This window comes from Herpailurus yagouaroundi, unplaced genomic scaffold, assembly GCF_014898765.1.
Source record: "Herpailurus yagouaroundi ecotype Mexico unplaced genomic scaffold, PumYag 28, whole genome shotgun sequence".
Taxonomy (NCBI): Eukaryota; Metazoa; Chordata; class Mammalia; order Carnivora; family Felidae; genus Herpailurus; species Herpailurus yagouaroundi.
This window is the reverse complement of record NW_024412376.1, coordinates 89,710,883-89,736,320: the sequence shown is the minus strand read 5'-3', so window position 1 is coordinate 89,736,320 and position 25,438 is coordinate 89,710,883. Positions and strand designations below refer to the sequence as shown.

The 25,438-nt window shown below is 37.4% G+C and overlaps 2 long non-coding RNA genes across 3 annotated transcripts in view; one reads left to right on the top strand and one right to left on the bottom strand.

The window, feature by feature from the left end:
* Positions 1 to 25,438, bottom strand: part of LOC121032354 (uncharacterized) — a 173,776-nt gene that overhangs the window by 30,384 nt on the left and 117,954 nt on the right. For both annotated transcript variants that reach the window (XR_005791255.1, XR_005791254.1), the window contains exon 5: positions 7,783 to 7,925. This is a non-coding gene — a long non-coding RNA (uncharacterized LOC121032354). The remainder of the gene's footprint in view (positions 1 to 7,782; positions 7,926 to 25,438) is intronic.
* Positions 11,772 to 23,536, top strand: LOC121032360 (uncharacterized). Its single transcript, XR_005791257.1, has 3 exons — positions 11,772 to 11,808; positions 21,549 to 21,554; positions 23,445 to 23,536. It is a non-coding gene; the product is annotated as an uncharacterized LOC121032360 (long non-coding RNA).

Sequence of the window (25,438 nt, the reverse complement as noted above, 5' to 3'; positions counted from 1 at the left end):
ATTCTCAAAACTGAAGAATAGAAACACAAAATCCCGCACCCCCAAAGTATGCCAAAAATGTGAACATTTGGCCAAAGAAGTTGCACGTTGGCAACTAGGCACACAAGAAGACACTCAACATCATTAGTCGTTAAGGGAATGTAAATTAAATCTGTAATAAGATATCACTACACACACAACAGAATGGCTTAAAAAACAAAACGAGGAGTGCCTGGGTGGCTCAGTCGGTTAAGTATCCAACTTTGGTTCAGGTCGTGATCTTGCAGTTCATGGGTTCAAGCCCCGCATAGGGCTCTGTGCTGACAGCTCAGAGCCTGGAGCCTGCTTCAGATTGTGTCTCCCTCTCTCTCTATGCCCACCCCCTCCTGCTTGCGCTTTGTCTCTCAAAAATAAATAGTTAAAAAAAATGTTTTTTTAAGTGACCATACCCAGTGTAAGGCAATGATGCTGATTAATTGAAACTCTCGTATGTTGCTGATGGCAAGGCAAAATGGCGCAGCCACTCTAGAAAACAGTTTGGCAATGTCTTTAAAAACCAAATATATGGTTACCCAGAAATTACTCTCCTGGGCTTTTATCCCATAGGAATGAAAATATATCGACACAAAATCTATACATAAATATCCCTACTGACTATTAGAAAAATTTAAATTATATACACGGTTTGCATTATATTGCTATTGGATGGTTCAACTGTAGATTCACACATTCCACTGCCTGCTACACATCTCCTGGATGTCCTATGAGCATCTCACACTCTGTTTGTTTGTTTGCTTAAGTTTATTTGTTTATTTTGGAAGGGAGAATGAGCAGGGGATCGGCAGAGAGAGAGAGAATTCCAAGCAGGCTCTGCGCTGTCAGCCCGGAACCCGACTGAGGGCTCAAATTCACCGACCGTGAGATCATGATCTGAGCCCAAACCAGGAGTCAGACGCTTAACCCATTGAGCCACCCAGGTGCCCCTCCGACTCAATTTGTCAATATGTCCCAAATTCAACTATCTTTTCCCTAAAACCTCTTTAATTACTGGCACCATGACACGCTTGTTCAAGCAAAACTCTTAGTAGCCATCCTGGACTCTTTTAAGTCACTTATCAATCATCCCAATCATCCCATATTTTTCTACCTCCTTAATCACTCAAATCTGTATACATTCCCCATTTCTACTACTATCTCCTTACTTCATTTCTTAGTCTAATCATTGCATAGCCCAGATTCAGCCCCCTTATCTTCCCTCTCACCTCCCCAATTCCCACCTCCTTCCATCTATTACTCCCTCTGATGGCAGACTAATTTTTAGACCGTTCAATTTCAGTCATGTCACTCCTGAACTCAAATTCCTTCAGTACCTTCTTGAAACTCTAAATATAAAATTCAGACTCCATAGCTTGATCTAGATAGACCTGATGGTCTTGATCTAGATCTAGCACAGATGTAGCTTCTGTGTTTTCAGACCACTTTTTCCCTTGGCTAGACTATAACTCCCCAACTTCATTTCAGCCCACATGGTAGTTATCTCAAATATTACCTCCCAGCGAAGTCCTTCATAAGTGCCACTCTCCAAACACCCTCTATATATGTTCCTCTGCCAGCACTTGAACTAGCTGCCTCCTATTTCATTTACCAATATGTCCTGCTAGACTAGATTCTCTGAAATCAGAGTCATTTTTTTGCTGTTACTTTACACACCCAAACCCTGACACTTTAAAAGTACTCCATAAATTAAGTGAACATCATTTCCTATAAGGGGAAACTTAAGAAGAATTCAGTTCAAATCAGATGTTCCTTAAATTAATGAGGAAGGGGAATCTTCCTTTTTCCTTCCTTCTTCCTACCATTCACATCTCTGGTCAATACAATTCACAGTCTGATAGAAATGTCGGGCATGTGAAAACAATTATAATTCAATTTAATAAGTGCTAAAAAGACGAGGAAGTGATAGTTTTATAGAAGTTATTGAATGTTTTGGGGCATCTGGGTATCTCAGTCTTTAAGCATCTGACTTTGGCTCAGGTCTTGATCTAACAGTTTGTTAAGTTCGAGTCCCACACTGTGTGTGCTTAAGCCCCGCTTCAGGTGAACGCGAGCCCCGTTTGGGGGCTCACTTCAGGTGAGCCCTACTTTCTCTCTCTCTCTCTCTCTCTCTCTGTCTGTCTCTTTCTTTCCCTCTCCCTCTCTCTCTGTCTCCCTCTGCCCTTCCTTGGATTCACTCTCTCTCTGCCCCTTGCTCACTTGCGCCCTCTCTCTCTCTCTCAAAAAAAAAAAAAAAATATATATATATATATATATACACACACATAGAGAGAGAGAGAGAGAGGGAGGGAGGGAGAAGTTATTGACATGTTTTCTATGTAAGACTTAGAACTGAGCCTTCCTTTTTTAAAAGATCTTTTTACTTTTAAGTAATCTCTACATCCAACATGTGGCTCAAACTCGCAAACCAAGATCGAGAGCTACATGCTCCACCGACTGAGCCAGCCAGGCACCCTGAGCTTTCCTTTTTTAAGGAACTTGAAACATAATTTCCTATAAGGGGAAACTTATGAAGAATTCAGTTCAAATCAGATGTTCCTTACCAGCTTTTGTTTATCGATGTATACGGAAAAAAGTTAGACTTTCTTTCAAAGGCAGTAATTTCTTTCAAAAATATACAATTTTAAATATTTTTTAATGTTTACTTTTTGAGAGACAGAGAGAGACAGAGTATGAGCAGGAGAGTGCAGAGAGAGAGGAAGACACAGAATCTGAAGTAGGCTCCGGGCTCTGAACTGTCAGCACAGAGCCCAACATGGGGCTCAAACCCACAAACTGCAAGATCACAACCTGAGCTGAAGTCAGACGGTTAACTGCCTGAGTCACCCAGGTGCCCCTAAAATATCATTAGTTCCTATAATTTTTTGGTCTTTGTTATTACTATTATATCTGTCATTGCTGCTAAGCTTAGAGGCAAAGCTCCAAAAGCTACACTTTAGAACTTTACGTTTCCATTTTGATAATCCACTTTCAACATCGGAGTTCACTCACAATCCCACTGTGTTCTTATTTGCCTTGGGAAGAGTTCTTTGGGGTAGATGCACACAGAGGCACAGATTCAACTCCCACGTAGTAAAATTCATAACAATCCAGTGATGTGCATTGTGATACCTGATCCCACACAAAATACCTATAAGGTATAAGTGATTATCCCCACTAAACACCTAAGAAGTGGAGCCCAGAGGGACAAACTGGCTTACTCCAACAAGACCTTACCAGCTTTAAGTGGCAAACCAGAACCCAAACCAAGATCAGGGAATTCCAGTGCCAGTGTTCTCTCTGCTTGATCACACACAGCTCTTTTTGTGCATTCCCAATGCATCTGATGGTGGGATGTAATGGGTAATGTATCTGCACTATTAAACTCTGTTACCACCAAACAACTCAAAGAGCAACCCTGACTGATAATTGAACTAAAGTTCATTCTTGATGTAAAATATTGTTAAACTTCCCCTCAAGGAGGCAAATACCGTTTTTCGTAGCCTAGTTAAGGATATATATACATTTATATGAACATGGTCCGTATGTCCATGTGATCGAATTTTTGTACTTACAAATGCCTAATAAAAATACAAATGACCAAAATATAAATATCACAGCAATGAAAATCTGTTGGCCTATACGAAAGAGGCCTGACTGCGGCTTTCATGTTGATCAAAAACATACTAGCAGGAAAAGGCTTACTTTTCGTTAGTGTTGAAATTTATCTCAGTTATTGAAAGTTTTTTGGGTAAACTGTCGGCATTTACTCTGTGAGTCACAACTGAAATCTTTGTAACAAATAAACAGAGGAGACACTGTCTAAATTGAGAGAGGATAGAGGGATAGAAAGGGAAAATGGGATGAAAAATTAGATATATTAGATCAAACAGAAGGAAGTATAAGTATATTTCATCCCATATTTGAATAGCTATAACAGAGTTATTCCTTTTGTGGTCCTTTTGTTTCTTTTATTTCTTCCCAGTATCCAATCGCATTTTCAATCCAAATTATCGTATTATTTTGCAGAAACACTTTGTGTTCCTTGGTGGATTTATTCAGCTAATTAATGTTAAAAAAAGAATTACTGAAAGCAAATATTGCGAGAAATAATTTCCAAACTGAAATTTATACACTTGAAAACTGATTCCTACAAAAATGATTTGGCTCTATAAAAAAAGAAGCAATCCGTCAACTCCACAGACCCAGACATGGGCCTGATAGGATTTCTTTTTCAGAGGAAATTACTGCTATGACTGATTCTTGTTAAGCCTAGGGGGGAGGAAAAAAAAATCCAATGGCGGGGCCTAACCAGAGACTGAAACAGAATGTTCTATTGTCAGAAATAATTATCTTTGTGTAGTAGTTGAAAGACAAATTAAATGTGTTAGAATCAGGTGAAATATTCACTTTCCCTCTTACTTCACCAGGCTCCCTCACTTTAACTGAATTACTACTAGGTGCTTTCGCCCCTTAACTCCTCTTGCATCCTGATAATCAAAAACATATCCCATATTTGGTTTTTATTCACACTCACAGTGGAAGACTGTCTGCTGGTGAGAATTAATGTGGCCTGTCCTAGTAACATAGCTGTATTCCCCACCTCAGACATTCCCTCAGACCATCATCCCGAACTGCTAAGAACTATGTCAGACACCGCCCCCTGCCACGCACTACTTCCCTGGCTTTTCCCCACCAAGGATGGAGCGGCCACCACCCCCACCCCACCCTCCCAGAAGGCTCTTGCCAGCTCAGGCAGGAGGGTGGAAAGGAGAGGAGGTTTATGTCTAGTAGCTTTTGCTGCTTGTTTGTATTCAGTTGTGTTCCTGTGAGTGTATGATGGCTAAGTAGACCAAATGAGAACTTTCAGATGAAAATGCAGAGGCCCAAAGCATGCCTGAAAGTTAAGCCTTCTGTGTGGTTTTCTGATTTCCCAAGTTTAGCAAACATGCAGATAGTGTTTTTGAATGTCACATATCCTTTTTCCTCAATCTTCACCACATAAAGAAACAGTGAACTGAAATCAACATCTTTGAAGATATATTTAAATGATAAATCACGACTCACGAAGGTTTCTGTAGTTGGAGTAAATAAACCATGCATTTAATGGTGCCATAGCAGTGAAGCATTGTATGGAGTAACTATTTGTCCTAACATTTACATTGTCAAGTTAACATTCCATAACATAAAAATAACTATAGACATTTTTTGTGTGCTTATGCTGAACTGATTGGGGGGAGGGGGTTCACCTCTGCTTAAAATTAATATGTCTAGTGAAATGTGGTTCGTCCTCTGCCATACAGTGTGTGTGGTACAAGGTCATGTTCAGAACCCGTCTTCTCAAATGCCTGTCACTTAGGTTTGGCCTTCGTCATGAAATGAGGAGCTAGTGACACTACTGTTTTTTTTCTATACTGGTGAAATCAACATTTTCTCATTTTACCTCCTGAATGCAACTCTGATTAGACATTTGAAAGATATTTGCTTACCAAAAATAAATGAATTCATTTTCCTCTCAATCAGAAGGCAAATTTTCCTGGGAACCTTGCACTTTTTCCACTTTAACTATCCCTATTCTTTATCCAACATTTCACAGAGAATTCCTTATGATATTATAATGTCTGTGCCTAGTAATAGTGGTTTAAAACAGACACACACACACACACACACACACACACACACATGCACGCATGTAGAACTTCCAGAGCTTTCTATGAAACAGAATTTAAAGTTGTTCAGTCCCTAATATGAAGGATATTTATTTTATACTGATTCCCACGTCCCTACAAGAACCTAGTTTATTTTGATATAAACTCTAGGAATAAGGTAACTGAAGCTGAAGGTGGTTCTTTAAAGCAAGTCCTTTCTTCTCCTTAGCCGGTCATTCAGTATCAGGCCCAGTGCTGATCTTAGAAGTTCCTGCGGTAGCTAGAGCTGGTTCCCGTTACGTTTCATATTCTCCCTTAAATGCTTATTTCATGTAGACACCACGCTTTCTTTCCCCCATAGTCATGCACCCATCTTGCATGACTTCCTTTGAGACTTCAAACAGGTTTCCTACCTCTGCAGAAGGACTATTCTTATAGAAATAGATACTATGGGTTTGTTTTTTTATTAGCAGTTCTCTAACCTATGTTTTCCCTTTTTTTTTTTTTTTATTTCTTAAGGCAGTCATCCACTACAATACTTAAATTCTTTGAATTGTACAGCCCTCATATATAGGTGCAAGATTTGTGCCATAAGAGTTTCTTATTACTCATTGTACCCAGAAACAATGAAATAACTCATGTGTAGAATTCAATACACATGTATTTCTCTCATTTATTGTGACTAGACCTACTTTTAATTATGTTTTATTTAAAAGAACAAAGTGTGGGGGCGCCTGGGTGGCTCAGTCAGTTAAGCGTCTGACTTCGGCTCAGGTCATGATCTCACAGTCTGTGGGTTCGAGCTCCGTGTCGGGCTCTGTGCTGACAGCTCGGAGCCTGGAGCCTGCTTCGGATTCTGTGTCTCCCTCTCTCTCTGCCCCTCCCCATCTTGCAATCCAACTCTCTCTCTCTCTCTCTGAAAAATAAACATTAAAAAAAAACCAATAAACATTAAAAAAAAATTTTTTTAATTGGGGCACCTGGGTGGCTCAGTCAGTTTAGTGTCTGACTTTGGTTCAGTTCATGATCTTGCGGTCCATGAGTTTGAGCCCCACATCGGGCTCTGTGCTGACAGCTCGGAGCCTGGAGTCTTCTTCAGATTCTGTGTCTCCTCTCTCTCTCTGCCCTCCCCCACTCTCACTCTGTCTCTCTCTCTCTCAAAAATAAATAAACATTAAAAATTCTTTAAAAAAAGAACAAAGTATGTGATGTCAAAAATTTTAAACTAAGGGAATAAGTAGATTAGATATCTGGTGAGAAAAAAAAATTAAACCTCATTCTTTCTTTCTTTTAAAATTGTTTCCATTAAAATTCCCCACTGGGGGAGAGTTTTATTCTTGTTTCATGACATTAGTGAAAACTAGAATTATTTATTTTTATAAAATAAATTTTAAAACCTAAAAGTAATGTGTATAGCCATAAACATAATTTTTATGTCATTTGGTTGTAATTTTATTTTTTATATTTGTTTTTGTCTTTATTTGTGAGGAGGATTTAAATTTGTAAAGTGCTCCCAAAGATATTGCTATGGTGGTGGCATCACATTTTCTTCTTAATTCTTCGCTGACAGAAGAATTTTGTTATTCAAAATATGTGCACATGTAAAAGAATCAGTATGAAATATAGAACAATATATATATTGAAACCATATATTTTCATTTCAACATGAAAAATGCATTGGAATACTGAAAGTATTTATAATACAGAATGGTTCCATGTTCTCAGATATTTTTGACCATGACTGTAGTTAACATACTCATTAAGAAAATTCTGGTAAGGGACAACTGGTTGGCTCAGTCAGGAAAGCACGTATACTTGATCTTGGGGTGGTGAGTTCAAGCCCCACGCTGGGTATAGCAATTACTTAAAAAAAATAAAATAAGAAAATTCTGGTAACCTTAAGTCAATATGATATATCTTCTATGCTGTGACTTTCTCTACACTTTGGAAAAGCATAACAGACTAAAGATCACTTTAATTATATATATTTTTATTAAACATACAGAGTGATATCATCTAATTTAAAATATGAATTATTTTAATAAAAATAATTCTGAATCAGTTTTGTTTCATAAGGAAAATATGATTTTCTAATTTTATTTAGGACTGAATAAAGTGTTACCTTAAATTTATATGTAGATTATTCTACGTGCATTACAGCTTCTTTTCCTTGTACTTCATCTTCTTTTCCTCTCTCTTTTCCATTCATGTTTGTATTTTATTTATCTCATTGTAACATTTCCTGTAAGCCACTTGGAATTCTTTCTGAAATGAGGGATAATATAAATCAATTAATTAAGGTACACTTTGAAGTAAATAATCACTTTTCTAATGAAAAAGTAATAAAGTTATTAACTGTGGAGTAATGCTGTACCAAATTTATGAATTATAGAAAAATATATCTAATAAAACTAATCACCATTTCAGTAGGAATTTATGACCATACACTTGTTTAATGTTTATTTATTTTTGAGAGAAAGTGTGCACATGTAAGCAGGAGAGGATGAGGGGGGCGGTGACAGAGGATCCCAAGCGGGCTCTGCACTGACAGCAGTGAACCCAATGCGGGGCTCAATCTCACAAACCAGGAGATCATGACCTGAGCCAGACGCTTAATAGACTGAGCCACCCGGGCGCCCCACCTATCTTTTATAAATTGAAGTATTTTCCTTCAGAGGAGGGCTCTAAATTGCCCAGATTCTGGCTATGCAGCGACAACCTTCACCCACACTAAAATCCAGGGCTGTGACAAGGAAACTTGATCCAATGCTAATTGTGTGTGACACTCTTTTCCAGGTATCCTCTCTGGAACAGAAGTTACAGCCACTGTATTTCTGAATTCTGACAGGGCTGACAGGCAAGGAACTCACTCTTCAGGACAGATGCCTCTCTCTCTCTCTCTAGGGAGGACAGCAGAGTCCTTACCAAATGACAAATGACCTCTCAGTCATGGCTCAGTAGAACCAATAGAGCCCTCAAGAACGAGCGGCAGTCAAGCCCCTTTGAGGTGACAAGAGCATTTGGCCATCAAACCTAAGTTATATAGTGAGCAAGAGTGAAGGAGAGAAAGATTAAGAGTTATCAAAACTTTTAAGCATTGAAAATGTCTTACAGGGAGATTTTTAAATTTACATTTCTATAAATAAAATTTTAACTGAGGGTCAGCATCTTTCTAAAACAAAAATGTATAAACTTTGTTTCAGGAACAACTAGTTGTAGAAAGGATATAATTTATTTTGTACAAGAAATTTTGTACAAATTATTTTGTACAATCCCAAGATTATTGAAATCTTCCCAACTATACCTGTTTGGCAAAATAAAATAAAATTAAATAAGCCTGTAAGGAAATGCTTTTTTTAATAATTGGTATTCATGATGAGGTTTCTATGTAAAAAAAGAAAATAAAGTTAAACTAATCCAAAATAAGTTAATAAAAGTGTGTGATCTATCAAGACTTTTTTCCAAAATTTTTTTTAACATTTATTTATTTATGAGAGACAGAAACAGAGTGCAAGCGGGGGAGGGGTAGTGAGAGAAGGAGACACGGAATCTGAAGCAGGCTCCAGGCTCTGAGCTGTCAGCACAAAGCCCGAATCAGGGTTCAAACCCACGAGCCGAAGTCAGATGCTTAACCGATTGAGCCACCCAGGTGCCCCCATATCAAAGACTTTTATCATTGAGACGATTTAGACTTGTTCTTTGGGGAAATGCAGTAACCTAATAATCATATTTATTTGGCAAGCCTCACTTTGAAGATATGTCAGTCAGCTGAGTCCCAGAAAAAGGCTGAGTTCTTTTTGTTTTGCCTTTTATTGTCAATGCATTGACAATAGATGTCAACTAAGAAGTTCTCTGTTTTTATCAAAGTCTTATTATATCAGATTTATTTTCTACAAATAACAGTGTTAGAGGACTTTGAAATAACTATCAACAATCACCTTAAACCAGTGCAACATGGGCTACCGACACTTGAAACTTCCATTGCTTATAAAATCACGATCTTCAAAAGTAGTGGCTGTTGGATCACTTGTCTCTAAACGCCATCACTAAAAACAATAAGCTAGATTCTCAACTCAAAGAGTTCTTTTCTTCTTTTGAATCTCACAGAATGAAAATCTGACCCACTATGTAAATACTAGTACATCCTTTAAAATGTACATTGGATTGTATACAGTTTGTGCTTTGAGTTTTTTTTTTTTTTCTTTATCATGTCCAATAGAGATGTCTGAGAAGAGTAACTTAGCCCTTCCAACACTACAATTTTCCAGGATGCCTGCCAAGGGAGTACTTAGGACGATGGCCTCTAGGCTGGGAGGAGAGCGTTATCCTCTATCTGGGCACGAGACACAATCCAGGAGGCTCTCAGGAGGATAGGCTCTGTTATCTGATAGCTCTTTTCCATTTCTGACTAAATAGATGGCAGGAGTTTCCAAGGGGTTAATATTTCAATTTAGACCAATAAGTACACTCCTTTAGCTGCTTCCTCAAATATAGCATATCTTGTTTTTATTTTTAGTTTCTTATTCTCAGAAATTTAGATTCTATTATTGATTTCCCTAATTAAAAGAGAAAATGCGCATTGCAACCCTTCACTGAATCTAATCAGCAACCTCCCAATGCCACTCCACCTGGGTTCACAAGAAAGAGAATGGTTCCTCTTCCCTTTGGAATGGATCATGTTTATAGTATTTTGGGAGCTTTGGAAATCCTATTTTGTCATCGTCATAGATGATGTTTTTAAATAATATTTATCCTTTCTACATTCTGTCAATTTAATTTCCCCCTGGTTTATGTTCTTTTTAAAAAAAAGTCCCTTTACACAACTATTATCATATTTTATGACGCCAATCAAACATGCATGAACATTACAGTGACATTATGATTTAGGCCAAGGTTTGTAACCATCACTGCAATAACTGAGAGAATTTTGTTCTAATATTGATGCCAAAGCCTCATCCCCAGAGATTGTAACTTAGTAAATCCAGATTGGGACCCCCAAATCTGTATGTTTTCAGAAGCTTTAAAATATTTTTATTATTTAAAAAGTAATTGTTAGGGACGCCTGGGTGGCTCAGTCAGTTAAGTATCCAATGTCTGCTTAGGTCATGATCTCATGGTTCATGGGTTCGAGCTGCATGTCGGACTCTGTGCCGACAGCTCAGAGCCTGAAGCCTGCTTCAGATTCTGTGTCTCCCTCTCTCTGTGCCCCTCCCTCACTCGAGCTCTGTCTCTTTCTCTCAAAAACATAAATAAACATTAAAAAATTTTTTAAAGTAACTGTTGCAACTAGTCCAAGTGATCCTAATGTGCTAATCAGCTAAGGTTAAGAAACACTGATTTAGGGTCTAAAAAGGAATTCAGATGCCTCTCTTTGGGTTAGTGATTTCCAAAGGACAAAGTGAACTATAACTGAAGTTTCACAAACTATAAAAAAAAATTTAATTAAAAAAACCAATCTCGTTATAAAGTTTATAATGATGAGCTTTACAAAGAATGTCAAAACATATTCCCCACCATTCTCCATATCTGCTACCCACTCCTAGAGAGCAATAGAGCTATTATGTAGGTACCTCGTATTTCTCCCATCCTTTATGCCCTATAGTTTGGGACTTGCACCACCCATTAACAATTGAATCAAGAGATAGAGAAGAAAGAGGAGAAAGGAAAAGAAAGAAAGAGCACTTGTTGAACTAGACCCACAAGAAATCAACACTGTCGTCTTTGCTTCTTTTCATCCACAGCTGTGAGGAGGATGGTATTAAGTCCATTTTACAGATAAGAAAACTGCTTCAGAATGAGGATGCACTTTATCCAAGGGTACATCACTTATAAAAGGTGGAGGAAGGATTCTAACTGAAGATTCTCTGGCTCCTAATTCATGTCATTTCTACACATTCCAACACATTCCAAGGAAACGTCAAAGATTTATTGTGTTATTCTCCACTGGCAATAGTGAACAGATAAAGAAAAAAACAGGAAAGGGAGATTTGAAAGAATACTTCAGTGGAAATTTTGTGATTACTTAAGACTCAAAGCCATAACGTTTTCATGTCATCATACACAATGACAACTTGATTTTAAACTAGTGCAACAAGGAAGCCACTAAAGCACATTGCAAAGCATGGATTGAGAGCAGCCGTGTGCATCTGTGTCCAGAGAGAAAATGTTCCTCATGTGACACTAGAGCTGCTGCAGTGGTTTCTCCACCAGTGCAGCTCCCTCTGACTCCATTGCCTAACTGGAGGGCAATCTCAAAAACAGAGATGGGAAATTGGGAAGAGCAGACAGGAGAAAGGAAAATTCTTATATCCCGTTGCTCAGTCGCAAAAAAAACTTGGTTCCTCTGGTTAACTTGTCCTACCCTGTAAAGACACTTAAAAGGCTCTTCCTCATTCTCTACCTTCTTCCTCTAGTCATACAGCTCTTATTTCCCCAGACTGAAGAAGAGTTTGGAGAGACTATGTCAGTGAATGTGTGTGTGTGTGTGTGTGTGTGTGTGTGTGTGTGTGTGTGTAATAGAGACAGGAGAGACCTCTATTCATCCCTGAAATCTCATTTTATCAATGTATGAAGACAGAAATATCAGTAATCAAACCCCTACCCACCAGAGAGAACCTGTGTAAAAACCTAGTTCCTGGGACAAGGTCTTGGAACTGGAAGCTATGACGAGTCTTGTAAGGTCCTGTTTTAGGCAAAGAGAAGTCATACCTTACAACCCAACGACAGTCTACAATTATAAGCTGGGTGATTTACATGATGTCTTGAAGAGAAAGCATGAGAAGCGAACATGCAGGTGTCATCAACATGTGCTTCCATGATGCAATTTATATTTTTTAATTTTTATTTTTGGGAGAGAGACAGAGACAGAATGCAAGTAGGGGAAGGGCAGACAGAGAGGGAGACACAGAACCCAAAGCAGGCTCCAGGCTCTGAGCTGTCAGCACAGAGCCCGATGCAGGGCTCAAACCTGTGAAACATGAGATCATGACCTGAGCCAAAGTCCGACATTTAACTGATTCAGCCACCCAGGAGCCCCCCTATGACGCAATTTAAAATACTGAATCTGCCATGTATTGGGCAGTGTACTGGGTGCTAGCAGAAATAGAAATGACTGAAGTAAATCTTTGCCACAAAAAACTCACTGTCTAACAGGAGAGATAAACATATAATAGCCCAGTTCAGTTGAAATCCTGAAGCCCCACAACAATGGTGAGGACAAAGTAACACAGTAAGCCTGAAGAAGAGGGTGGATGTAAGAATAATGCTTCACAATCTGCAACTGGGTCTTGACAAATAAGTAAGATTTCCTGGGTGGACACCAACACAAAGCTAACCTATGGGTGGGAAATGTGTAAAGAAATGTGTAAAAAAAATAGAGGGATGAAGCCCCATACACCTTTCAGGGAACTGAAAACAATTCTACCTAAACCCATATTTAACCAGGTAAAGTGAAGCATATGAGAAGTCGCTGTGGATTAAAGAAATGGGCTCTAGATGGAAGCCAGAAGTCTTGAATTTAAAGTCTGGTCCTGACATTTTGCAGGCGTGTAAAACTCTGCAGGCAAGTAAGGCTCTCGGGTTTTCCATTTCCTCTTCGGTAAAGTAGAGACAATACTACCCACACAAACACTGGAAGTACACATAAGGTATCTAACCCAATGGGCGTGGGGGGCGTGGGGGGTCGGGGGGGGGGGGGAGGGAGGGGGGAGGGAAGAGGCGAGGCCTTTTAGGAAAGTGAAGTATGAGGCCAAGACCTGAAGGATAAGAAGGTGGGATAAAAGGTCCAGCCTGAGAGAAGGCAAGATTTGGGTGTGAAAGAGAAAGAGGGCATTTTTGGAGAATTACGAGTTTAATATGGCTGGAGCATGAGGTAGCAATAGAGAAAGCGAGGCTGTAGCCGTAAGATCACGGAAAACCATGAGGTGGGACAGCAGCAGACAGGCTAACGGTGAAGCACTGAAGAGTTTTTGTTTATGTTTTGCTAGTTTTTGTTTTGCTTTGATTTCAAAGCTGAGAAGTAGGCCTTTAGAAAGATGCATTCTGCTGCAGGTTGAGGTATTATTTGGAGGGCAGTCAAGCTGGATGCCAAATACAAATGAAAGCAGTTTCAGTCAATCAGGTGAGATTTGAAGGCCGGTTGAACTAAGGCAGCCGAAATTGAATACTCTGGTTTTTCCTCAGGTCATGTAAATCCTGTGCCTTTTTCCCAGGGATCTTAGTTAGAGCCACCTCTTCTCACTGTTTACCTTTCACATGGCAAAAGTTTCTATTCCTGGCCTGGTTCTTGTTTCTCTCTTTCACTTAATTCAACCTACATTCATGTTTTTTAATTTGTTCTGAATATCTTTCACATCAACATAGGAAGTTATTGCAACTACAAAGTACATTTAGAGATGTAAATGAGTGTCACACTTGTGCTGACAATCAAGAGAAAAATAGCATTTGTTCTCACTTGCAAGGCCTCATTCATCGGCGTGGAAAAGTTGTTCCCAGTGTCTGTTGTCTGTAGACTTTTCAACAGCTACAGAGCAGCTTTTACACGAAGCAGCGTTTTCACATATCTACTCCTTACTTTCTTTGGCAGACTCACATTTTGTGTTTTTATTGCTCTGTGGGCTACATGTCTTTATTCAGTAAATACAAATGTTTTCAAACACTGGCTGCACCAGGATTACACTTGTGCTGGGAGAACAGGGTCAGCAAGGTTATACTAAATTGCTCGATGATGGATTATCCTAGACAGCATTTCCCAAAATCTTTATACAGTATGTCACAAGCAGGTCAAAGGTCAGGCTGTTCTTCTACCGGGCCTTCTATCTCCAGATGCTCACTCTTACTCTGGGTTACGTACCAGAAGAAGGCAAGAGATTGTACACAGGTTTCACATAAATCACATGAAAAGTCCTAAGAATGCAGGCACCTAACTTACAACTGTGATGCCACCTAAGAACAGAGCAACATACAACAAGTCAAAGGCTAGCTCAGATATAAAATAACAGAACGGCAGGTACCAAATGAGGTGGCTCTCTTTGAATTGGCAAAGTGTAGGGATTGCCTTTAAGTTGACTTATTATGTATTGAAAGCAAAATAGTTATTTTCGCAAATAAAGAAATAGTGCTAAAACAATGTCTCTTTCATTTCTAAGAATTATTGGTCTTTCTGCAGTGTGCTATTTTACCATGCCATAGCATGATTTCTCCCTTGTAACGATTCATATGATTTAAAGCTCTCCCATACCAAATGTTATACCTTAATGGTACATAGAAACGAATTTTAAGATTAAAGTAAAAATACTAATTTGATATTTATCAATCTCATTTCACTTCAAAGCTAGGAAAATGCCATATTTTGAAATTACTTTAGCAAACTATCTTCAATATACTAATTCCAATAGCATCTACTCTAGTACGCAATAAATTTTTAAAACTCAAATTACTCCACATAATACCTTATATAAATCTACTAAACTTCATAAAATATGTACTGAAATAGGAAAAAAGTTTTGCTCACTTCTCAGTGACACAGTATGCAAATTGCTGATGTCAATCACTGTCAAAAAATGCTCTTTTATATCAGTGCAGGAACAATTGAGCTCTTACTGACATTTCTAAACAACCAGAATGGTAATTTGCATTGTTACTGAGTTAAAATCCTTAAATATATATTTATACTAATTCTATTTTTCTATCATCAAAATGAAAAACAGCATTAGAAAAAACTTCTAATTTCACATCTTTATCATATTGATCGTATTTTTTGTACCAGAATTGAAAACACTATTTTATAAAGACTACGTTAGTTTTGTCCATACAGAAATCATCTATGCTTTCAGATTATAGAGATTAAATGTCATTTTTTATTTTTTTATTAAAAGGAGTCTATAAAGTCATCAATGTGTTTTCTTATTTATTTTATTTACGTATTATTAGACTCCACTTTGTTTTTTTTTAAAGAGCAAAAGCATCCCTTCAAAATGTATAAGAAATCACTCATGTTCAATATTTGATTTACAGCAGGCTATACGACAGCAAGAACTTAAATGTGCATGTGCTTCCAAGAGTAAGAAATCTCATCTTCAAGTAAACATTAAGACAGTGGTTCTAAAGAATTTGACTCCCCCTCCCCCATGCTATTCCCAAGGCTGATCAACCTCTTCTAAGCTTTATATCTTCCATGAGTTGACCAGAAGCTTGTATTGACTAGATACTGTCCAGTGAAATAGAAAGAGCCTGCGTGGGGGTGGGATGCAGGAGGCAGATACTACAAGGCAGAGTCAGAAACACAGACTTGGAGTGATTACTACCTCTTCAATCCCTGCTTTACCATTTGCCACACGTATGATCTAGAGCAAGTTACACAGCTTTTCTAACCTTCAGTGTCCTAATCCATCCGTCAGAGATAATAACTGTACCCTCCTCTTAGATTTATTGTAAAGATTCAATAAAATAATGCAGGTACCACACTTGATACAGTGGTGTAAAGTTCTAGAAGCTCAGTTTTATATCCCTGAGAACATTAATTCTGTAGTTTGAGAATAAGTAGAGTACATTTTCCTTAGTGCAGTATCTAAACATATATATACGCAAATTAAAAGTGGAGGGGCGCCTGGGTGCCTCAGTTGGTTAAGAGTCTGACTCTCCATCTCAGCTCAGGTCTCGATTTCAGGGTCATGAGTTCAAGTGGCAGCTACTTAAAAAAAAAAAAAAAAAGAAGAAGAAGAAAAAAAATGAAGTAATGACCTAAACAGCTACCGCTCATGTGCTTTATGGAGAAGTAGTTGGTCTATTTTGAAAGTACAGCAAGTGAAGAGTGAAGCTCGTCAAAACCTCAGAGTAGATTAATAGCAGGGTTGCTCCCCTTATAATCTACAATTTAATTCATTGCTCTTTAGAGATGTAGTATGTAAATTCAAGTGAAAAGGTAATTAATAATCCAATAGTAAGAAACCTTTTCTATAGAAATCTTTGCGGGAAGATTTGCCATACTATCCTTTACAATCCCTATCTTGGGGGCAAAGATAATAATGGTGAATAATTATGATTACTTATTGAGAAGGTACTATGTGCAGGGAAATACACTAAGCACATGGCATACGCTATCGAGTATAATTTTCATTAAAATTCTATTATGAAGGCTTAGACAGACTGAGTAATTTTCTTGCATGTGCAGTTATTAAGTGGTAGAACTAATAAGATTCAAATCCAGAAGTGATGACATTCTAAAAATCCTGCCCTTCCACTATGCCACATAACTCTCAGTAAGCACTAAACAAGTTTGATCTCAGTCATGACAAGATACTGCCTATACTGCCTATACATTTGCCCTGGCATCCAGGACCATGGTGACTTAAGAGGTGTCACTGGGACCACCCAGGTTATCCGTTCAGAGCATATTTATTACATTTGTTCTAAGACTTTTTTTTTTACTTCTTATGATGGGAAAAACAATGATATCAAATGGAAGATTTGTTTTCATTTGCAAAACAGAAACATGGGGAATTTAGCCATTAGAACATTAGCCAAACTCATTATTGTTACCAAAGTGTGTCATAACAGAAATGTTTTTCAATGAAACAGCAATTCCATTTCCAAGCTTGATTTGAGTTTCTAATAAAATGCTCACAATACCAATTGTCTTCATTCCTTTTCTGATGTCTGACCACCTGTACTGAAACTATCCATCACTGCCCTTCATACACATTGCTCTAAGCAAGAGTTGCTGAAAAGACTTTTGGTAATTTTCACTGTTCACCTGGGATCTGAGATAGTACCTTAGAGTAGATAGAGATCTATTCTATGTCCAGTCCTGTGTCCATCATCACTTAGGTTTTTACTTCAGGATAACAAAATGAAGGTGCCTGATTGAAATTCAAATATTTCTGGGGTGCCTGGGTGGTTCAGTCAGATAAGCATCCTACCCTTGATTTTGGCTCAGGTCATGATCTCACAGTCATGAGATCATGACCTGTGCCAGGCCCATCCCTGGCCATGGAGCCTACTTGGGATTCTCTCTCTTTCTCTCTCTCTCTTTCTCTTTCTCCCTCTCTCTCTGCCCCTCCCCACTCATTCTCTCTCTCTCTCTCTCTCTCTCAATAAATAAACATTTATTTATTCAAATATGTATTCAATTATTTATTAAAATATTTCTAAGCTCATCTCATCTCATTTACAAACAGGACAGGTATGAATCTGATCAGCAATGGATATGAAGTGTCGCTCCATTTACATTTCTTCATATCACACGAGGGCCAGCCCATGGAATCTCTAGCTTACTTTCAGTGTACAAGGTGTAGCTTATTTTGAGGCATCAAGGCTTCTAAAACTAAGTGAAAATGTAATCTGAAAGTAGCAACTGAAATTTCATAACTTAATAAACTTATGCCTGCATATTTTTCCTGCATATTTTAGATATCCTTTTAGGCAGTAAGCCAAATCTTTGTGCAATAGCAACTGATAAAAAATAAGCTGTTATTAGTAAACATGTTAATGAATATATAGGTAAAAATCCTATGAAGATTTGCACAGACACTCACAGAATTTTCTATTTCATTCACCTCTTCATTTATTTAACATCTATTTATTGAGCCTCTAATATATGCCAGGCATCGTACTTGGCATTGGAGATATAGACGTGAACAAAGCAGATGTTACGTCTGCCCTTCTGCTGACTTCTGGTGTAAATGATAAAGAGGAGAGAATACTATAAGTAAATTCCTTTATCATAAACAAAATGATGAAAACAGTAAAAATACTAAAGATGTCATTTATAGGAAGTTGTTGCCAGAAAACTGGAAACAAAAAGCTGATGGGTCTTCATGTACCAGTATTTGTACACATATAGCAAGGTTTAATAGAATTTTTTAATTTTAGAGTAGAAGACATGTCAAATGCAGTTTACATTTCTCAGCCAGTAATTATATTTTCTTACAAGGGGCTATTACATTTTTAGAGACAGACACAGCAAATAATAAAAGGTTTTATTTGAGAGGAGAAACAAGCATGGTGGGGTTTTTTTAGATGAAAGGGGTATAATAAATTTATGAGACCTCACATACAGCTATAATATAATAAATTAGAAGGATTAATAGAATTGTGAGCTACAGTAACCTGCACTAGTAGAATGCCTATTTTATGGAGCTCGATAATACAGTTTATCATTGACTCCATGGGAATTCCCACAATATATTAGCTGCGGTGTAACAATAAAGCACACACAGTAAGGGGCATGTCCCTTTTGACACACATTCTCTTCCCACACTTATTTTACCAGGGAAACAACTCTGGTGCAGTTTAATTAAACTGCACTGCAATGAATTAGTCCAGGTCTTAGCCCTCTGACAGAGAGGGCCCTGGCAGTACCACAGGGGTCTGTCCCCTTATGATACCCGAGAGACTTCAGAAAACCTGGGAAAAAAAGTGTAGGGTCCCTCAGATGACAGTGTCACTGGGCAAGCCCAGAGCTGTCAATCAGTTCACTTAAGGAAGCACCCATCCCTTTGGAGAAGTTTTTATATTTCCCCATTTGTTGACTATGGGTCAGTCTTTTGGGAAACATGTAAATGCCTTGGGAAGCTTTATGTTCTATTTCCCTAGCTGGGAACAAGGCTATCATTGCTCAGTTTAAAACAAAATAGCCTTGCTATTTTAAAGTCCACTGTGTATTCATAGCTAGCTTTGGAGAGGCAAGCCAGAAAGTAATAACTGAAAATAAACTTAGGATGATGATGAGTTCAAATAAACTCTACTGGTAATAAGATATGAATAAAAACATTTTCATTCAGAGTAAAAACTCTCCAGCTAAACATGATCTAGAATATCCAAGATGGAAGTGTATTACAAGAGATATGTTATTTCCCCAGAGTTTCTGATCAACAGCGTAGTAAGGTTACACCCCCCAATGACACAGAAAATCTTGCATTATTGATGAATATTCTTATTTTATCTGAACACTGTTTATTAATTCATGAGGGTGTTTTGGAATTGAAAGATAAAAATTTACAAAACAATTACATTTTTAATAACTGCTTCAAGCCAGATACATTGAATATTTAAGTGAACCAACACAAAGACCTCAAAAGAATTTATTAGACAATGGCAATTAGATCTCTAATAACTTGGCTCCACTGGAATTACTGAGCTCCATTTAGATGCCAGACATGGCACCTTAGTGATGGGTACACCATGTCGCCACCCTGCCTTTGGCTGGGGATCCTGAGAAATGACAGTCCCATTAGGTGTCGTGTAAAGCAGCTGACCTCACACTCTCAGCACTTGATCTTTGCACTGCAAGTGACCATTTGTCACTGTTGCCCAGAGATGGAGCTCAGGTGACTCAATGTCACCACTGCCTTTTCAAAAGAGTAAGATAGTTATAAGTTTTTTTCCAAGTCTAGAACAGACTTTTTTTTCCCTAAACAAATTTGCTTAGAAAAATGGGTAGGCAAATTAAAAGCAAAGAATAGACTTCTTTACTCATAGGCAGTATGCTTTCTAATCATTACAAAAATTATCGAAACTTTTTCAAAAATTATTGAAACTCTTTGACCCGAGGGAAAAAAAGATTTATGGCTGCCTGAAAACTTTCCCTTTACAATCTTTATCCCAAGTAGGTAACAATAAAAGTATTTCTACCAGAACAAACACATTAACATAGAGCACCCATAGAGGCTTATTCACAAAAAGCAGTATTTCTCTTTCCTTCTCAAATAAGGCTTAGTTTTCTGTAAATTGCAATTCTCATAATAAGAAAATTCCCACCACAATATTTTCAAGCTATAAGAATAATATCTTTCTATTTGTTGTGCCTAAGAAATCCCAGAATTTGAGCTAGCTAGTTAAGAGATAAGCTTCTCACATTTCTAGTCTCCTGGAGCCTTTTTCACCTCTAGTGATTCAGAAATCTCTGTGCTGATTTCACAGTAGTAGCTATTGAGTTAGTGACCATTGCATGCAGGCACTGTGCGAAGTGTTGTACACAGGGTATTTTATGAATACGTCACTTTATTTTTTTTATGAGCGTGCCATTTTAATTCCCAGTAGCAACATGGGAGTTTATTATTACTGTCTTTTTATAGATAAGTAAACTGAGAGAGAATTTATGTTATTTTCCCAAAAGCGACAGAGGTAGTAGCAGAGCTCGAATGCAGAGTGATTCTAATTTTAAAATAGATGCTGTTGAAAATTAATTAATTAATTAATTAGATGCCATTAAGGGCGCCTGGGTGGCTCAGTCAGTAGAGCATGTGACTCTTGATCTCAGGGTCATTAATTTTTTAAAAATTTTAAAAAATATTTTATTTATCTTTGAGAGAGAGAGAGAGAGAAAAAACAGGGGAGGGGCAGAGAGAGAGGGAGGGAGACAGAATCTGAACCAGGCTCCAGGCTCTGAGCTGTCAGCACAGAGCTGGACATGGGGCTCAAACTCATGGACCATGAGATCATGACCTGAGCCAGTCGGAGGCTTAATCAATTGAGCCACCCAGTCACCCCATCGGGGTCATGAATTTGAGCCCCATGTGGGTTGTAAAGTTTACTTAAAAAACAATATTAAATAAATAAAATTACTCTCATTTTGGGGCACCTGGCTAGCTCAGTCAGTCTGAGCATGAGACTCTTGATCTTGGGGTCATGAGTTCTAGCCCCATGTCGGAGATAGAGTTTACTTTAAAACAAAAATTTTAAAATAGATGTTAAACTCTTAGCTACACAATTCAAGGTCTTTTTTCAGTATAAATATTTTCATTTGAAAAATGTCTAACTTTTTCTTCAACAAGATCCTTTTTTTTTTTTTTTTAAGATTTTATTTTTTTTATGGGGCACCTGGATGGTTCAGTCAATTAAGCGCCTGACTTCGGCTCCGGTCATGATCTTATGGTTTGAGAGGTTGAGTCCCATGTTAGGCTCTTTGCTGACCACTCAGAGCACAGAGGCTGCTTCGGATTATGTGCCTCCCTATCTCTCTACCCAACCCCACTCACTCACTTGCTCTCTCTCTCTCTCTGAAAAATAAATAAACCTTAAAGAAAAAATTTTGTTAAGTAATCTCTACACTCAGTGTGTGGCTCGAACTCACAACCCCAAGATCAAGAGTCAGATGTTCACCAACTGAGCCAGCCATGCACCCCTCAACAAGATTTTTAAAAAGATTGGGTCATTTGTTATCCCTCTTGACCCATCTTATTGTGTAATGACAGAGGTTGAAATATTGTTCCATTTGAGGAAGAGACTTTATTCTGAACTCATGTTTCTTTGGAAATGATATTGTTTACATGCACTGTGCTCTTGCTTTTTCTTCATGTACCTGTATCTCCCCTGGAATGTCTTTCCACTAGACATACATCTCTGGCATCAAAAATGAACTATTGCCTTAATTGTCAAAGGAAAAAATAACTGAAACTCAAAGTTATGATAAGCTACCTGTAACTATATTGCTCCCTATTATGACCTCCCACTTCCCAGTCCAACCCTTATTTATAAGAAACTGGATTGATTTACAATTGAAAATATAATTAAATCACTTTAACATTGGAAATAGTATGGCAAGACCTTTATTTTTGTGAATTCAACATCTGAGTGTTAACATCCATGGCACTTGTTTTCCCAATTTATTTTACATTCCCATATTTTCCCAGTTTATAGTATGTATGAAAATAAGTTTTGTATCACCCTTTAAACGTTTTATTCTGAAATACCAAGTGTATCAGTGAAAAATAAAATTTTCGCCAATCTCAATGTTTCCATATACTTACAATTAATATTTGGCTGACTTTGAACATAGTAGCCTTAAGATAAAATAAAATTTAAAGATACTAAAAATATTAAAATGCTAAGTACAACTGTAACAGAAAGACAAACATACATAGCTGAGGTCAAATGAAAGAAACGTAAACATCTAGGTGCCAGGGAGGAGCCCAAACAAGCAACTTACGAGACAAATGAAATCAGTCAGAGAGAAGTAGTGCAGTTGTATGACCTAGGGCCCAGAAGCAAAGGTTTCAATTTCCACATGGGGCAAGAGATGTGGCCTTGAATGCACATACTATAAAGAGGTGGAAACAAGACATTTCCTGAAGTTAGGGCCCCAAGGGGCTGACCCTTCAATGTAAGACAACCTTTCCACCCCAAAGTTCCAGAGACAAAAAAAAAAAAAAAAAAAAAAGACACCATCTCTTCCAAAGGCTCTAACAGGATTCTAAAAGTAAAAATCCATTTGAGAAAGTGAAGATTCAGTTTATGTTATCTTATGGAATAGGGAAAATATCAGCATGAAGATGTATTCCCAACTCTTAAATTTGAAAAACCTGATAGAGGAAAATGCAAGGCTACTCTGCATCAACACTGTAGAAATCTAGATTGACGGTTGTTTTCCTTCAGCATTATTCTCTGGCCCTGGACAAATATACACACAATCATCAATAAAGCTGACCTGAACCCCAAATTCCAAGCCTAATACAGTAAGCAATACAATCAACGGGGGGATTAGAACCCAAAAGCTTCAGAAAATCAAATAAGATGAATTTCTACCATTTTGGGTCTCTGCGCCTTTCGCAGAAGTCCCAACAGCACTATGTTGGGAGAGAGCGTCTCACAACCTCTGTGGTCCCAAGGAGCCACCATGTGGAGGGCCCAGGGAAGAGTGTGCCATTTTCAGTGGAAAACAAGAGGCAGTTATGAATTATGATGACTGCATACTTTGGATCTGGATTTGCTGCACCTTTTTTTTTTTTAATAGTAAGACACCGACTGCTTAAGAAATAAGGATGTTGCAATGAATCCATTAAAAAGATGTGAAAAGGAGCATTTTAAGAGGTGCAGTTTCTTTGAAAAATGGATCAAATTCTTGAATTCAACATAACTCAATATGTTTGTAAATAAACATATTTGTTTACCTGAAAAAAAATAAAACATAAAATTAAATAAATAAATAAATAAATAAATAAATAAATAAAATGAGAGGGGCATATAGCGGGCTCAGTTGGTGAAGCATGTGAATCTTGATTTCAGAGTTGTGACTTTGAGCTCCATGTTGAATGTAGAAATTACTTAAAATCTTTAGAAAATATGTTAAATAAACTATAAAATAAGTATATTTTAAGTTATTAAGGAAATAATAAAAAGAGCCAAAACTACAAGGAAAGAACAGAACATGATTTAAAAAATCAAGATATAGGAAAAAAGGAATAGAGCTTCTGTAAAAAAAAAAAGAAATAAAAAGAAGAATTTTGGAACTCGAGATTGAAATTTTAAAAATTGAGGATGAATGAATAACAAAGTACATGGGGTTGCTGAGATTTAGATTAGAGAACTGGAGGATAGTTCTGAAGAAACTACCCAGGGATAACAGAGTGAAAGAGGTAAGGGAAGGGGAAATATGAAAGAGAACAGATGAAACATGGAAAAATAAAATGAAAATGTCCACCATACAAGATATAGGAGTTCCAGAAAGAGAGAAGACTAAAGTCATAACATATGCAATGAGTGGAGCCTGGTTGGCTCAATCTGTTACGTGTCCAACTTCCACACAGGTCATGATCTCAGGGTTCCTGAATTTGAGCCTCTGCACTGACAGTGCAGAGCCTGCTTGGGATTCTCTCTCTCCCCTTCTCTTTCTCTGCCACTCCCTCACTTGCACTCTCTCAAAATGAATAAACTTGAAAAACAAAAACAAAAAAAAAAACATATTCAATGAGATGACGTTTGATAATATTCAATTTTATGATTAATATTTTATGATTAATGAATGACAAGAACCATTTGATTTAAAAACCACAAAGAACCCAAAGCACAATAAAAATATAAATCTACTCCAAAATACCTCTTGCTGGAACTATAGAATACCAAAGCAGAAAAAAATATTAAAAGGAGTCAGAGAGAAGACAGATTGTCTGCAAAGGAATATAAATTAGACTGTTAGCAAACAAAAAATAACTGTCAGCCTTGAATTCTATACCAGCTCCAATATCACTCAAAGGTATATATGAACAGGTAATAGGAAATACAAAAAATAGAGGAATAAGTTAATTGACACCATAAAGAAGTAATCAAGCAAATTCAATGAGTGGGTCATTCTCAAAAATGAATGTCATGAAAATAGTGAAGGCATAGACCCTTTGCTAGATTAAGAAGATTTAAGAGATATAACAGATAAATGCAATGTGTAGATTTTGGTTGAATCCCAGTTTGAAAAAAGATATTGAAAAATTTGGAAAAATTGACAAAATCTGTATACTCAGTACTAGTTGATATTAGAGCATGGTTGCTAAAATTTTTATATATGTTAATGACATTTTATATGTATTAGACCTCTCTTTAGTTTAGAGAAGCATACTAAGCTATTTGCATTTGGGGATCAAGTATCAAGATATCTGTGAATTTATTTTTAGGTTGTTTAGCTAACGTGCGTGTGTGTGTGTGTGTGTGTGTGCACGCACATGAGTGTGTATAGAAGAGAGTGCACATATGCCAAAAACTTAACAAAATTTTTAGTCTAGGTGATAGACATATGGGTGTACATAGTTCTTTAGTTACTTTTCTATATGTTTGAAATTCCTATAATAAAAAAATTAAGAGAGAAAAGATGATGTAAATATATTCTCATAGACTAGATCATTTTTGTCACTTGCAAATCACACCAAAAAATTTTAGTAATAAATAAATCACAGTAAGAAGAATAAATCAATTACAGTAATAAACTACAGAAGATTTCAGGAAAGAATGGAGAAAAAAGACACTGAAATGTAAATCAGTGGAAGCAATGACAGTAAAGACTACCAGAGTGG